This window comes from Pelophylax lessonae, assembly GCF_965119305.1.
Source record: "Pelophylax lessonae genome assembly, chromosome: 6".
Taxonomy (NCBI): Eukaryota; Metazoa; Chordata; class Amphibia; order Anura; family Ranidae; genus Pelophylax; species Pelophylax lessonae.
Genome location: NC_138773.1, coordinates 92,043,407 through 92,056,295, shown reverse-complemented (window position 1 = coordinate 92,056,295; position 12,889 = coordinate 92,043,407). Strand labels below are relative to the sequence as shown.

The 12,889-nt window shown below is 44.4% G+C and overlaps 1 long non-coding RNA gene across 1 annotated transcript in view; it reads right to left on the bottom strand.

The window, feature by feature from the left end:
- LOC309558111 overlaps positions 1-12,889 on the bottom strand; it is a 40,235-nt gene that overhangs the window by 13,801 nt on the left and 13,545 nt on the right. Inside the window, exon 2 of the long non-coding RNA XR_014225406.1 lies at positions 1,685-1,849. This is a non-coding gene — a long non-coding RNA (uncharacterized lncRNA). The remainder of the gene's footprint in view (positions 1-1,684; positions 1,850-12,889) is intronic.

Genomic DNA, 12,889 nt, shown 5'->3' with positions numbered 1-12,889 from the left:
TGGCTACCAGGTAAGAAGTGAACCTATGAATGGAGTCTTTATTTATACCAAAAAAAACTCTACAGAGCCTTCGAGATCCAGAACCCAAGTGGGGATTAAGATCAAAAAAATAAAAATATTATTTTCTCTATATTAGTCATCAACCCCTGGGGCCCTTCACCAAGTGTATATGAGAAACCTAAAAAAAAAATCTACGTGAGATAAACACACCATCCACAGATCTGCCATCCAGTGAAAGTGTATTTCATCCGAAGTTGTCTGTTATTTATAATGTTATTGAAATGTATGCTATGCAAATTTGGATCATTATAAACTTGATATAGATTTTCTGCTCATAAGATATACAGTAATCCTTAATTTTGTCATTAGGAATATTTAAAGCTAAATGTTTTTATTTTTATTTTGGACAGAGCAGAAATAGGTAAAACTACTACCATTATTTTTTCTATCTGCCTCCTAATATTAAGATAATTCCCCTATTAGACAACTGTCATCGGTCCTCTTTAGAAGATTTTTCCTCTATCTCTTTTTCTGGTGAAAACCCAAAATGTTGGCTTTCATCACTTTCAGGCAACCGTCACAGGACACAGGATAAATCTCAGCGAAAACACACACGGCAAAAAAAACAAAAAAACAAATCAAATTCTAACCCCTTATTACTCTACCCTAAGCCAAATAAAATGTTTTGGCTTTGGATACACTTTAAGTTGCTTATATGATTAAATACATTAATGTAATATTTATTATATTTGGCAGTTCTTTATGGTATAATGTGATGCAATCATTTGTGATGCAATCATTTGAATTTTCTCTGGTGGTTAATCCGCTGGCTCTCTCTTCTAATTTTGTGCTTTTTGGTTAGGAACCTATTCAGTTTCGTGCTGGAAACCACAGGTCAGATAGACAAATAATTTTGACAGTGCAGTTTTTGTTATGGTGAGCATGAGCTAATACTTACGGAAATGCTCATAGAATAAAATCAGAACATTCTACCTGGCTTCTGTCTTCATCAGCACATGCATTTATCATAAAAGTGACAAAGACAGCATCTCTTTGGAATACAAAGTCCTTTCTCTCACGGCAAAAACACATCTATAGTCTCTATTCTTTCTACCCATAAAAGCCATATTTTTCAGATGCAGCGCATAGGGGTATTTATGCAGCCCACATAGGTCAAGAAAATTTTAGACAGAATTTAGGAAACAGGGCTCAGACCCCCCCCCCCCCCCCAAAAAAAAAAACAAAGTACATGTATTCAAAATTGGAGTGTCAGTCCTTTTAGTAAAGCATGTAGACATTATGTAAGCTGTCCATACATGTAAAGGCTGAACAAAAGAAAGTCAACAGATTCACAGATTCCTCCATCCATAGTATATAGGGTGGAAAGACAAATTTCCCTTTGCAGAATACCTGAACAGTGCTTGCATCTAATTCGATGCAGGCAGTGTTCATCCAACAATTTTCCACTTGGTTCATTTGATTTATTGCAAATTCGACTTTTGTTGATGCAGGTGTTGTCAACAGAGCCACTATCAGAGGTAATTCTGGCCGATTCAGCAGATCAGAATTTGATGCACAAATGGCCAGTTTTAGATTTGGCAAAACAAAAAAAAAAAGAAAATATTTTCCATGTAGGTAGAAGCCATCATGGATTTCCTTTTAGGAGTGTTTTATTAGCCCTTACCTTCACTCACAATGATGGGACACTTTGTGAATGTGCTCATATCCAAAGTCAAAGATGCTATGTACAAGCCTTCATTACATCAAAATGTTCACAAGCAAGCTGTTATAAAATCCACACGTAGGTGAAAGCCAACGAGAACTCATAGTCACTTAAATCCGCTGTCTTCTAAAAGAAAGAATAGTCTGTGAATGCACAGTCCTTAAATGTGATGATACCTAATGAGTGAGACAATGACCTTTAAAGCACAAACATCATCGAACATTTTCAGATTGTGTTATTAGTCATACAGTATGGTCTTCCTGGGCATATACGGTAAAGACTGTCTGCACTAGTTTACATAAAGTACTTTCAACCACTAGCAGTGTCACTATTAGGGAGATTCAGTTTCATTTATAATACTTGGCATGGGACTGGCTGATCTAGTCATGTGGCCCAATGATAAGCCATACCTCTATGTGTAATGGCCAGAAAGGGAATGCTGCCCAGGGCAAGGAGTTTGTATACTGCTAGCTCTGGGGAAAAGTATACAACTCGCAGAAATAAAGTCTGTAACTCAAAGCAACATCTAAGAAGGAAACCAAAATTCAGAAACTGAAACGTTAATGAGAGAGAAGACAAACAAGCACAGAAACAACCAGGAGAGTAGAAGATTAGAATAAATTGACTTATAAACAAAAGACAAGTCTTCAGTGGATGGTATAAGGCCAAAGCTGAGGTGCATAGCCGAAGAGTATCGAATTAGAAAAGCTGTTTGCTGGGCACCACTGCCTACAGATCCTAGAATAGCCTTGCTGGTGACCAGTGATAGAAAGGGAACAGAAAGAAGGAACGAGACAGCCACCAATTAGAAGAAAACAAGATAAGGTAAATGCAAGACAGAAAAATTTCATACAAATGTGCAGACCAGGCAACGAAGGTGGGTCTAAAGAATAGCATTAGGTAAAGAGGAACTTTGCCCACCGGATTCATTATAATCATATCCTCTATCAACTTGTCTACTGGGTTAAGCTGAGATCACATAATACCTCGCCCAGCAATTCCAGTGCTATCTTCCACATGCCAGCTCCCACATCACCATCTACTTTCCTGATGTCATCAGGACGGAGTCCAGCTGTCTCTTTTGGGTCCTAGCAACTAGTCCTCTGATGATGCTTCACTGTGGATAACCAGTATGTTGAACAGTGTCCTAAAGTCTCCTGGGATGTTTGACGTGATATATGATTCTTGCCTGGGCAAGAAAGGGTGAAGGGCTTTGCTAAAAGGGGGGAGGAGGAGTACAATGGAATAAAGATGAGTGAAAGTTTGCTTTAACAGGAACTTAAACAACAGGGAAGTATGAAAAAAGAAAGCAAACCATGAGGTGGAACCAAAAGGAAGACAACAGGTAAGGCAAGGCTAGCTTTCCAAACAAGGCAAGTGTTCAGGAAAGGATGCCAAACAGGAAAGCACATAGCAAAGTTTGGATGCAAACTACTAATGGGATAATCACATCAATGTTCCAGCAAGGGGCTTATGGGAAAGACCACACCACTACTGAAACCAGAGAGTGGGAAATGGGGCAAGAGTGCTTGGGAGGCGCAAGGATGACAAAAGACAGAGCAGGCTGTGACAACAAAAGCCACAATGTGAAAAGCCAAGAACATAATTTAACAGTATAGTTCAATAGGCAAATGAAAAACAAGGTGATCTAGAAGAAGCAGGATCAAATCCAGGCAAGGAGAGTTTTACTGTACACCTTGACACTCATGATTTCATATTTGAAATGCATGAAGCTGCAGTTCAATTAACACTTCAGAAAACCATACCCAATATCATCACTACCACCATTTAGAGAATCAATAACACACACTATATTTTTATTAGAAAATGGCAAATTATGGAATGTTCATTCCATATGTGATCTGTTCAATCCAACAAAGTGATCCAATCCACCATTGTAATGAAAAATATTCCTGTTTAATTTATTAACATACATACAAGTAAAGAAAATAAATTATGCTAGCAGCCTGGTTTAGGAGAGAAACTGATTTGCATGTTGGATGTTATTCCAGCTGTAGAAACTGAGACAAAATCACTTGGAGGTTATATATAGAGATCTGAACAGCTATTACCAGAAATATTACAAATTGTTAAAAAGTTTTCATTTCGACCAGAATACTTTTTATATACCATATGAATAGTATGAGCATCCTTTATAAGTATGGGTTTAGTGATTGGTTGAAAAAGGGATCTACTTAATAAATGTACCCCTGTAGTGTACAGTATGTGTCAGTTATTATTATTATTATGATTATTATTATTATTACTAAATGCATTCTACAGTTTAATAATCATACCCTGTAATGGGTATTTGCTCAGTTTGAAACATGACCTTACATTTTATTGTTGGCGCAACTTTTTTTAACAGAAAAGTTTTTATTTATTTGCAAAACAAGGGACATGCAGAACAAGGTACATCCAAACCAAAACAAAACCAAACTTTGGGTTTATCAAGTCAAAAGGCATTTAGAACTACAGTGCTTAGCGAGTCACAAAAGAGTAACAGGACTCTAGTACAACAAGTAGTAGAATTCCACGTGTCACAGTGCTGAAAAGGGAGAATGGAAGAGGGGGGGGGGGTAAGCGGGGGGGGGGGAGGCAATGAAGGGATGTCACTCAAAAATCACAGAATAGACAGTGCATGGAAAACAAAAAGACAAATGAGTAGAAGGGGGAAGGGGGGAGGGGAGGGGCTAGACAAAGACAGGCATGGAGCCTGCAGGGCAGAACACCCCTCACCGGCAAGGGGGGTTTCAACGAGTCAACCAGGGCTCCCATATCTTATCAAACTTTTTGGGACATTTTCTGAACATGTAAGTTCGTTTATAAAGAGGAAGGGCCGCATCAACCACCCTTCTCCATTGGGACACAGTAGGCGGGTCAGCCTTCCTCCATTGGGTAAGTATGGTCTTCCTGGCATAAAAAGCAGCATAAAAAATAAGGAGCTTAGCATGTTTCCCGACATGGAGGTCATCAGCAATGCCCAGGAGGAGAACCTTAGGGTCCAGTGGGACATCCAAGGTTGTCATGACGGACAGCTCCCCTGCGACCAACCTCCAGAAGTCCTGGACCAGACGGCATGACCAAACTACGTCTATGAAGGAGCCTAAAGCCGTCTGGCATTTGGGACAACGATCAGACCTAGTGGGATATATCCGAGCCAGCTTTTGCGGGGTGTAGTACACTCTGTGTAGGAAGCGGAGTTGGGTGTAACGTTCCCTAGCCGATATAACCAGCGGAATATAGTTCCGCAGGCCTTCCTCCCAGTCATCTGTCGTCAGAGAGGGTATATCCTCCTGCCAGGCGCCAAAGAGTCGGGTCAAGGCTACAGGGTCATAGGTCAAGATCCTAAGGTATATTGAGGAATGAAGGCAATGCCAGACCCCCTTGCGAGAGTGGCAATTGGAGAGTATGTTTCGCAATGCGTGGGACGGAGCCCGACCAAATGAAGGCGGACAATACCGTGTCTAATTTACAAAAGAAAGACATGGGGATAGGGACCGGGGTGTTCCGGAAAATGTAAAGGAACTTTGGGAGAAAGGTCATCTTAATAAGATTAATTCTAGCCACAGGGGAGATCGGGAGCGTCTTCCAAGCCTGACAGCGAAGTATAAGTTGTTGGAGTACAGGGTATAAATTGTCAGCCAGGTAGAAGGAGAGATCCCTTTGTACATCAATCCCCAGGTATCTAAATTTGGGGACCCAAGACAATGGGAGGGAGGGCAAAGAGGGCAGCAGTGTTGGCGACAGCGAGAACAGTAGAGACTTATTTCAGTTAATCCGAACTCCTGAAAATCTACCAAAGCTATCTATAGTCTCAAGGGCAGCTCTAAGGGAGTCCTCAGCGTCAGGGAGGTATAGCAGAGTGTCGTCTGCGTAGAGGGAAATCTTTTCTAGAAGGGGACCCACTGGGATGCCCGCAATAGAGGGGAGGACTCTAATCAGAATAGCGAGGGGTTCTACTGCCAGAGCAAACAGGGAGGGAGAGAGTGGACGCCCCTGCCTGGTTCCCCTGCCCAGCGCAAAAGGGGTGGAGAGAATGCCATTTGTCCTCACCCGGGCCATTGGGCTACTATAAAGGAGCTGGATCCAGGAAATAAATTTGTCACCTACCCCGAAGCAGCGAAGCACCCGCCACAGGAAGCCCCACTCCACAGAGTCAAAGGCTTTTTCAGCGTCCAATGAGGCCACTAATCCCTTAGAAGCAGTGTCACCTACATACGCCAGATTGGTAAAGAGGCGGCGAAGATTGATGTCCATGCCCTTGCATAAAGCCAGTTTGGTCCCCATGTATTAGGGATAGAATCGCCGAGTTCAGGAGATTAGCCAGGAGTTTTGCGAATATCTTGGCATCAACATTGAGCAAGGAAATCGGCCTGTAGGACCCGCACAATTCATGATCCTTGCCGGGCTTAGGCACAACCACAATCACCGCCTCCGACATGGACTGGGGAAAGGTGCCCAAATCAGCCACCTCATTCACTAGGCCATGAAAGTGGGACAGAAGAATATCCTCATTGGCTTTAAAGAACACCGACGGGAGCCCATCGGGCCGGGGAGTTTTGCACGTCTGTAAGGAACCTATCACCGTCCAGACCTCCTTCAAAGTAAAGGGGGCCTCCAAGCATCTTGCAGCGTCAGTGGAGAGCTCAGGGAAGTCAATAAGGGAGAGGTAGGAGTCCAGCTCAGCAGCAGTGTATTCCACCCTTGAGGAGTAGAGCTGTGCATAAAACTTAGTGAAGCGGTCGTTAATCTGAGTAGGGTCTGAGCAAATAGAACCGTCCTCACCCCTAATCTGTGCTATGTGGGCAGTGGTCGTGCGTTCTCTGGACTACCACGTCAAAAGCCTACCTGCCCGCTCGCCCTGTTCAAAGATACGCTGCGTTTGGGACAGAACTCATTTTTTGCAGGAGGCAGTGCAGAGCAGGGCAATCTCCTTGTAGGTTGTCGTCAGGGTACTATAGGTCTCCTTATCACCAGTAGCCACATACTCCGCTTCCTGTCGCTGGGCCTTGGACTCCAGGTCCTCCAGCTCCAGGAAAGACTCTTTACGAGCCCTCCCTATAGCCATTTGGTATTGACCCCTAGCATAGGCCTTGAAGGCATCCCAGGTCGTGGCTTTGTTGTGTACCCAAAAATCCAGAAGGTCAGACGTCACCCTCGGGGGCCACCCTCTCATCCGTCACCCAGAACCGATACAGCCGCCAAAGGCATAGCCCAGGAGGCGTGTCTGTGCCGAGCTTCAGGAGCACAGGAGCATAGTCCGAAATGCCCCTAGGGAGGATGGAGGTCTCAAGGGTGAGTGCTAGGAGGGGGTTGCTAACCAACATGAGGTCTATACGGGAGAGAGTGGCATAGGTGGCAGAATGGCAGGTGAACTGCCTCTCGCGCGGGTTTTTCCACCGCCAGACACCCCAGAGGCCATAAACTTCAGCCCAACAGGAGAGAGGAGAGTCCACCGCCGGGTCAGCCCCCATTTTGTCCACAGATGGTACCGGGGACATGTTAAAATCACCTGCCAACAACACAAGGGCAGAAGGGTATTGAGCAAGGATCGGGGTCAATGTATGGAGAAGAGACATGTTAGCCGAGGGAGGATTGTAAATCCCTGCAATAACTTCAAAGCCTGTCACACATAGCATGCAAAACAACATATTTACCCCCGGGGTCCAGGTGGAGATCCAGTAGGACAAACTGTAGGGATTTATGAATGAGGATACTGACACCTCTCGAATAGGAAGAGTAGGTGGAGTGATAATGGGAGCCCACCCAAGGTTTCTTAAGCGCAAGGAGTTTGCTACCCACCAGGTGGGTTTCTTGCAAAGTGCAGACATGAGGGCGGTACTTCTTTAGGTATTCAAACATAAGAGATCGTTTAAATTTAGAGTTAAGGCCCTGGACATTCCAAGAAACAATGACTAGGGGGGCCATGTCAGCAGGGAGAAAAGTATCAGGAGGTCACGGATCTCCACCCAAACCCCGGGACCAGTTGCAAAACAGGGAAGGGCAAACCACACAGCACCAGAAAGCAGTAACAGCATGAGGGGGTAGCTCAAGGCACATAAGAGCATCCCAGGAGGTAATCGTTGTAAAAGGAGAGCCCACAGTAAGCAGTACGTCATAATAAACCCCAACAGAAAAAACAGATAAAACAAACCCACCCCCTGCCCCCCACGCAACCCCCCAAACCTGGGCGCGTTCTATAGCCCCAAACCAAGATGGCAACTGCCATACGGGGGAATGAACAGTGGCACCCCGATGAGTGATGTAAGGCCAAGTTCCAGAGTCCAGGCCCCTACGTGGATCGCCATGGAGAATGGGAAGACAGCGGATATACAGTCCCTGCAGAAAAGCGGTTCTCCCAGTCCGGGGGGCACAAATCTTGATTGTAGGTAACATCCGAGAAGTATTAACAGTGAATAGTGTATCCAGGAACAACAGGTCCAAGGCAGGATGGCAGGATTACAAAGGGCAAGCCTGGAAAACACCGACCAGAGGGCCAGCAGAGCAGGTTGCTGCAGTCAGGACAGAAAAAACAGTCTACGGCAAAGCTACAGCAGGTCCCCCAACTGAGTAAACAACGGGTGGTAAAGGAGGGATGGATCAGGTCCTAGGGAGGGTTTCAATCCAGCGTGAGGCCTCGTCTGGCGAGGTGAAGAAACGGACAGACTCCCCATCTTGCACCCGCAGTAGAGCATGGAAAAGCATGCTATATTTTATCTTCCTGTTCCGGAGATCAAGCTTAACATGATCAAAAGAGCGGCGGAGCCGTTGTGTGTCCACAGAATAGTCAGGGAAGATCATGAGTTTATCCGCCTCAAAGTGTAGTGAGTCCAACTTCCTAGGACCAGGTCCCTGTCTCGAAAGTTAGGAAGGCGAAAAATAAACGTGCGTGGCGGGGATCCCGGGGGTCCACGGGCCACTGGCATTCTGTGCGCCCTCTCCACTACAAAGAAGGGGGAGAACTGTGCCTGAGGGAGGAGGGAGTGCAGGAGGCACTCTTTGAAGGACGCAGGGTCCAGGCCCTCAGCCCCCTCAGGGAGGCCGACCACCCGGAGGTTAATCCGCCTGCTCCTATTATCGGCATCCTCTGCCCTGGACTCCAAAGCCTTAACCTTGATTTTTAGGGTGTGTAAGATGCCATGATGGATAATGAAGAGTGTCCTCTGCCTCCCCCACCCTGCGCTCCACCTCTGACATGCGGGTGCGGAACTGGTCCATGTTCCTCCGCAGGAGGCCAATGTCTGATTGTAAGGAGTTAATCTTACCCGTGGCAGGTGTTGATGGCCTGCATGAGAGCCGCAAAGTTGTCAGAGTCCCGCTGAGTCGGGTCCGCTCCTTCCATCTGGGACGCCATGTAGGAGCGTCTGGCGGGAAGGGCCTTGTGCACGGCGGAGGAGGAGGATTTACCGGACTTCGGGTGGTGAGAGGACCAGGAACTGCGGCGCATCACCGTCACGGCCACAGCACGAGTCGGCAGAGCAGCTTCAGAGGGTCGGTAGGTGCAGGGACCAGGTAAGCAGCGGCGATCCGCACGGAGCTCTCCTACTTAGCGTCCGCTCCCGTGGCCATCTTGGACACGCCCCCCCCCCCCCGTTGGTGCAACTTTAGAAAGCACTCTGGAGGATTGACAAATACCTAAATATCCTTCTGTGAAGAAACATGAGGAACTAGATATGGCAAGGATCTTGCACATAAAGGTGAACCTCAGGCTAAACAAATATCTTCTAAATACAAGTCTTGTATATTCTTACTTGAATCTTGGTGTTCTTAGTGTATTTCTTCCACATCTGTACAGTAATCCATGGTTAACCAACTCTTGCACTTTGCCTATGTGCAGGAGCTCCCTGTAATCAAGACCAGACACTGCTGTTCTTTCTCTTCAAACAGGGTGACTGGCCTTGTATCCACCCTTTGCAATTTTCTACAGGCAGCCATTAGTGGGTAGACTTGCTGGGTGTTCAGCACAGTTATGACATCACTACTACATGTACTAGGTAATATCTGGGTTTTTCAAAGGCATTTGGTGCACACAGAGTGGATTTACAGTATATCTTTAATGGCTACTGAATAACATATATAAATTAATATATTTGTGCCCCAGAGTGCAGCTATCTCTAGAATGATAATAAATACACTGCTACAGGCATAAAGTGCTGTAGCCTCAAAAAGTTTGCAGAATGGTCCTCCAAATCCACACATCTGAAACACCCTATCCTGCGTAGACCTAAGTATCTGGTTATACGTTTATATGGCTGTTACGCTCAGGCAGCACTCCAGCGTCTCGGCGTGTGCGTCCCCGCTCTCTAGGGCGCGCGCGCCGGGACTCTTAGATTCAAAGGGCCAGTGCACCAGTGATTGGTGCCTGGCCCAAAGTGGTTATTAAGGGTTAAGGTTTGTGACAGGCAGTGCTGACTTAATTAGGCTTCACCTGTGCACTGCCCATAAATACCTTCTCCTCCCACAGCATCCTGCTGGATCTTTGTGCCTTGTGCCTTTGACAAAGCGTTCCCTACTGTGTTAGTTTGCCTTGCCTGTTGCCGAACCCGTTGCTACCGACTACTCGTCTTTGAACCTTTGCCGCCTGCCCTGACCTCTGCTACGTCCGACTACGCTCTTGCCTACTCCCTGTGTACCACGCCATATCAGCTTCCAGAGAGGTCGAGTTGTTACTAGGGAACACGACCTGGTAGTTACCGCCGCAGCAAATCCATCCCGCTTTGCGGCGGGCTCTGGTAAAGACCATTAACTGCTTAGAACCGGTCCTCTAGTACAATCCGCGCCATCGCCTCTCTGGTCCGGAGGATCCACTACCAGTCCTGCTGGTTCGTGACAATGGCCTAGCTGTGCATTTTTTCAGAGCAATTGACGGATATCAGCATAAAACAATTAAGTAATGGGTCACGCTTAAGCAAGACACAGCCTTTTTTTCCTCTGGACACAATTATCTGTATCCCCAATATTGCTTTTCAAGATCTAAAAAAACACCCCACATAAGATCTAATGTGGCGAGCCTGCACTACAGCATTACTGGACTCAAATCTTGCCCCGTCACCCTCTCATTGGCAATGCGGCCTTTCACCCAGGTGTTGGGGACAAATCTTTTCCCCAATGAAGTTTTCCTCAATGACTTGCAATGCATTTCCTACATCAGTGTTTTTGGATCACTTCTGTTTAAATGGTCCAAGACCTGGACTTCTGTATTGTGGGTATCAGCGAAATTTTACAATTAACACACTTTTTGCGTTCCTTACCTGACCTAGGAAATTCATCAGTATCCTCATCCCACTGGAAAAGGAATCGCAATCGGCCACCCACTTACGTCACATAAACTCTTTCTTCTACAAACTTCCAATCACCCACCTCAATTTCTTGAACAATGAGAAACAGATCTTGGAACTACACTCACCCCTAAAAAAGTACCCAAACTATATTCCTGTCACTCAAATCTTTCATTAGTACCAAAAAGCTGGGTACAAGATCGTTACCTGCTGGTACCGCACCTCAACAGTACACCTCGTCATGTATCCCTCCATTCCGGACATTTGTTAGTGCTATGGACAGGGTCCAGGAAAGCTACCACACATCTTCTGGAGCTGCGCTGCCCTAGACTCCATTTGGTTTCAGATACACGATATTACTCAATCTTTCACAGATAACCAAATAATAAATCACCAGCTTTTTATCTTCTTCATCACAATTCCTTCCTGACAAAAACCTACTGTACTTTGTACTGTATTTTGGCATCTGAAAAATGCTGCTCGTTCTTGTATTCCGGCTCTATGGAAATTCTCCTCTTTACCTCTTTACCGACCATCCAACAGTGGATCAGATGAGTAGAGGACATTAGGTTTATGGAAAGTCTTACCACCTCATTTAAAAATTTCCACCTGGCTCTAGCGACTAAATTTCACATGTAAAGATGACTTTAAACAATTGATTTCTGAGTGACCAGGAGACTCCATGAACATATGGCTTATCTTAACAGCTACCCAGTGGGATCTTTTCTGCACCACAAAGTTCCTAGTTTCCCCCTGGCTGCTCTCTGATCTCCACTCCACCCCCTTGCTCTTATTCTTCAACAAATTCTTGTTTTCCCTCTTTATTTTCATCATTGACCTGCCTAGATGGAAATTGTCACCCTTAAATTTTGACCATAACATACAGAGCTGGCCTTTTTCTCCCTATGTTTCCTTTGTTCAACCCTCTCTTTCTGCCCACCACATACCAGTACATGAAAGGAAAGAGATCTATTGTTTGCAATGCTATCTTCTAGTCACAGTCAAGTCAAAGACATGGTTCATTTAGCGGTTACTAATCCTAATTTTTATCAGTATCTGTATTTCATGATTGTTGATTGTTTTTTTGATTGAACAGTTGATGTCCCTTTGCACTGTAAGTTGCCCAAAGTTTTCAGGTTCCTTGTACATATGGTTAACTCTTCCATTGCTGCTGTATCTTAAAGCATAGCCTAGGATAGTCCAGCATTTGTCTGTAATTACAGGTAGACATGTCCGATTCGTTTCATTCTGAATAAATATTTGGACACATTTTTCGTTATTTGGAGATTCTGATATATCCGAATACCCAAATTGCAATATAAACTACGTTTACAGAATGCTCTGACTAACGAAACAAAATTTCTCTGAATTTCAGAAATTCATAATTGAAATTCGAATTGAATTTTAAATCTAATTCCAGTAAAATTCTAACTGTAAACATGTTTCTGAAATCAATAACTGCGTGTATTATTACATTACCATTTAGAAAAAATGCTGCTTTTGTTAAGCCAAAGATGAATAATAGAGTAATTGTAATCATTTGACGAAGATTTTTTTTTTTCACTTTGCCACATTCAAATAAAAAAAAAAAATCTAAAGTTTTCAATTCGACCGATTCAAAATTTATCGATACAAATGTTTCAAATCGAAAAAATCAGTAAATTCGAAGAAAATTCAAAAAAGATATAAAACGAATTACGAATATGAATTACGAATACAAATCCCAGATGCGAATTGAACGAACCAACCAAATTTATCAAAACTAAATAACTAGATTAATGAATCTAAACAAAATGAAACGAAACACATTTTTTCAGCATGCACGTGTCTATATACTGGTTTTGAGGTTCTGTTGCAGGAATGTACTGTACATGTTTTTCTAGGT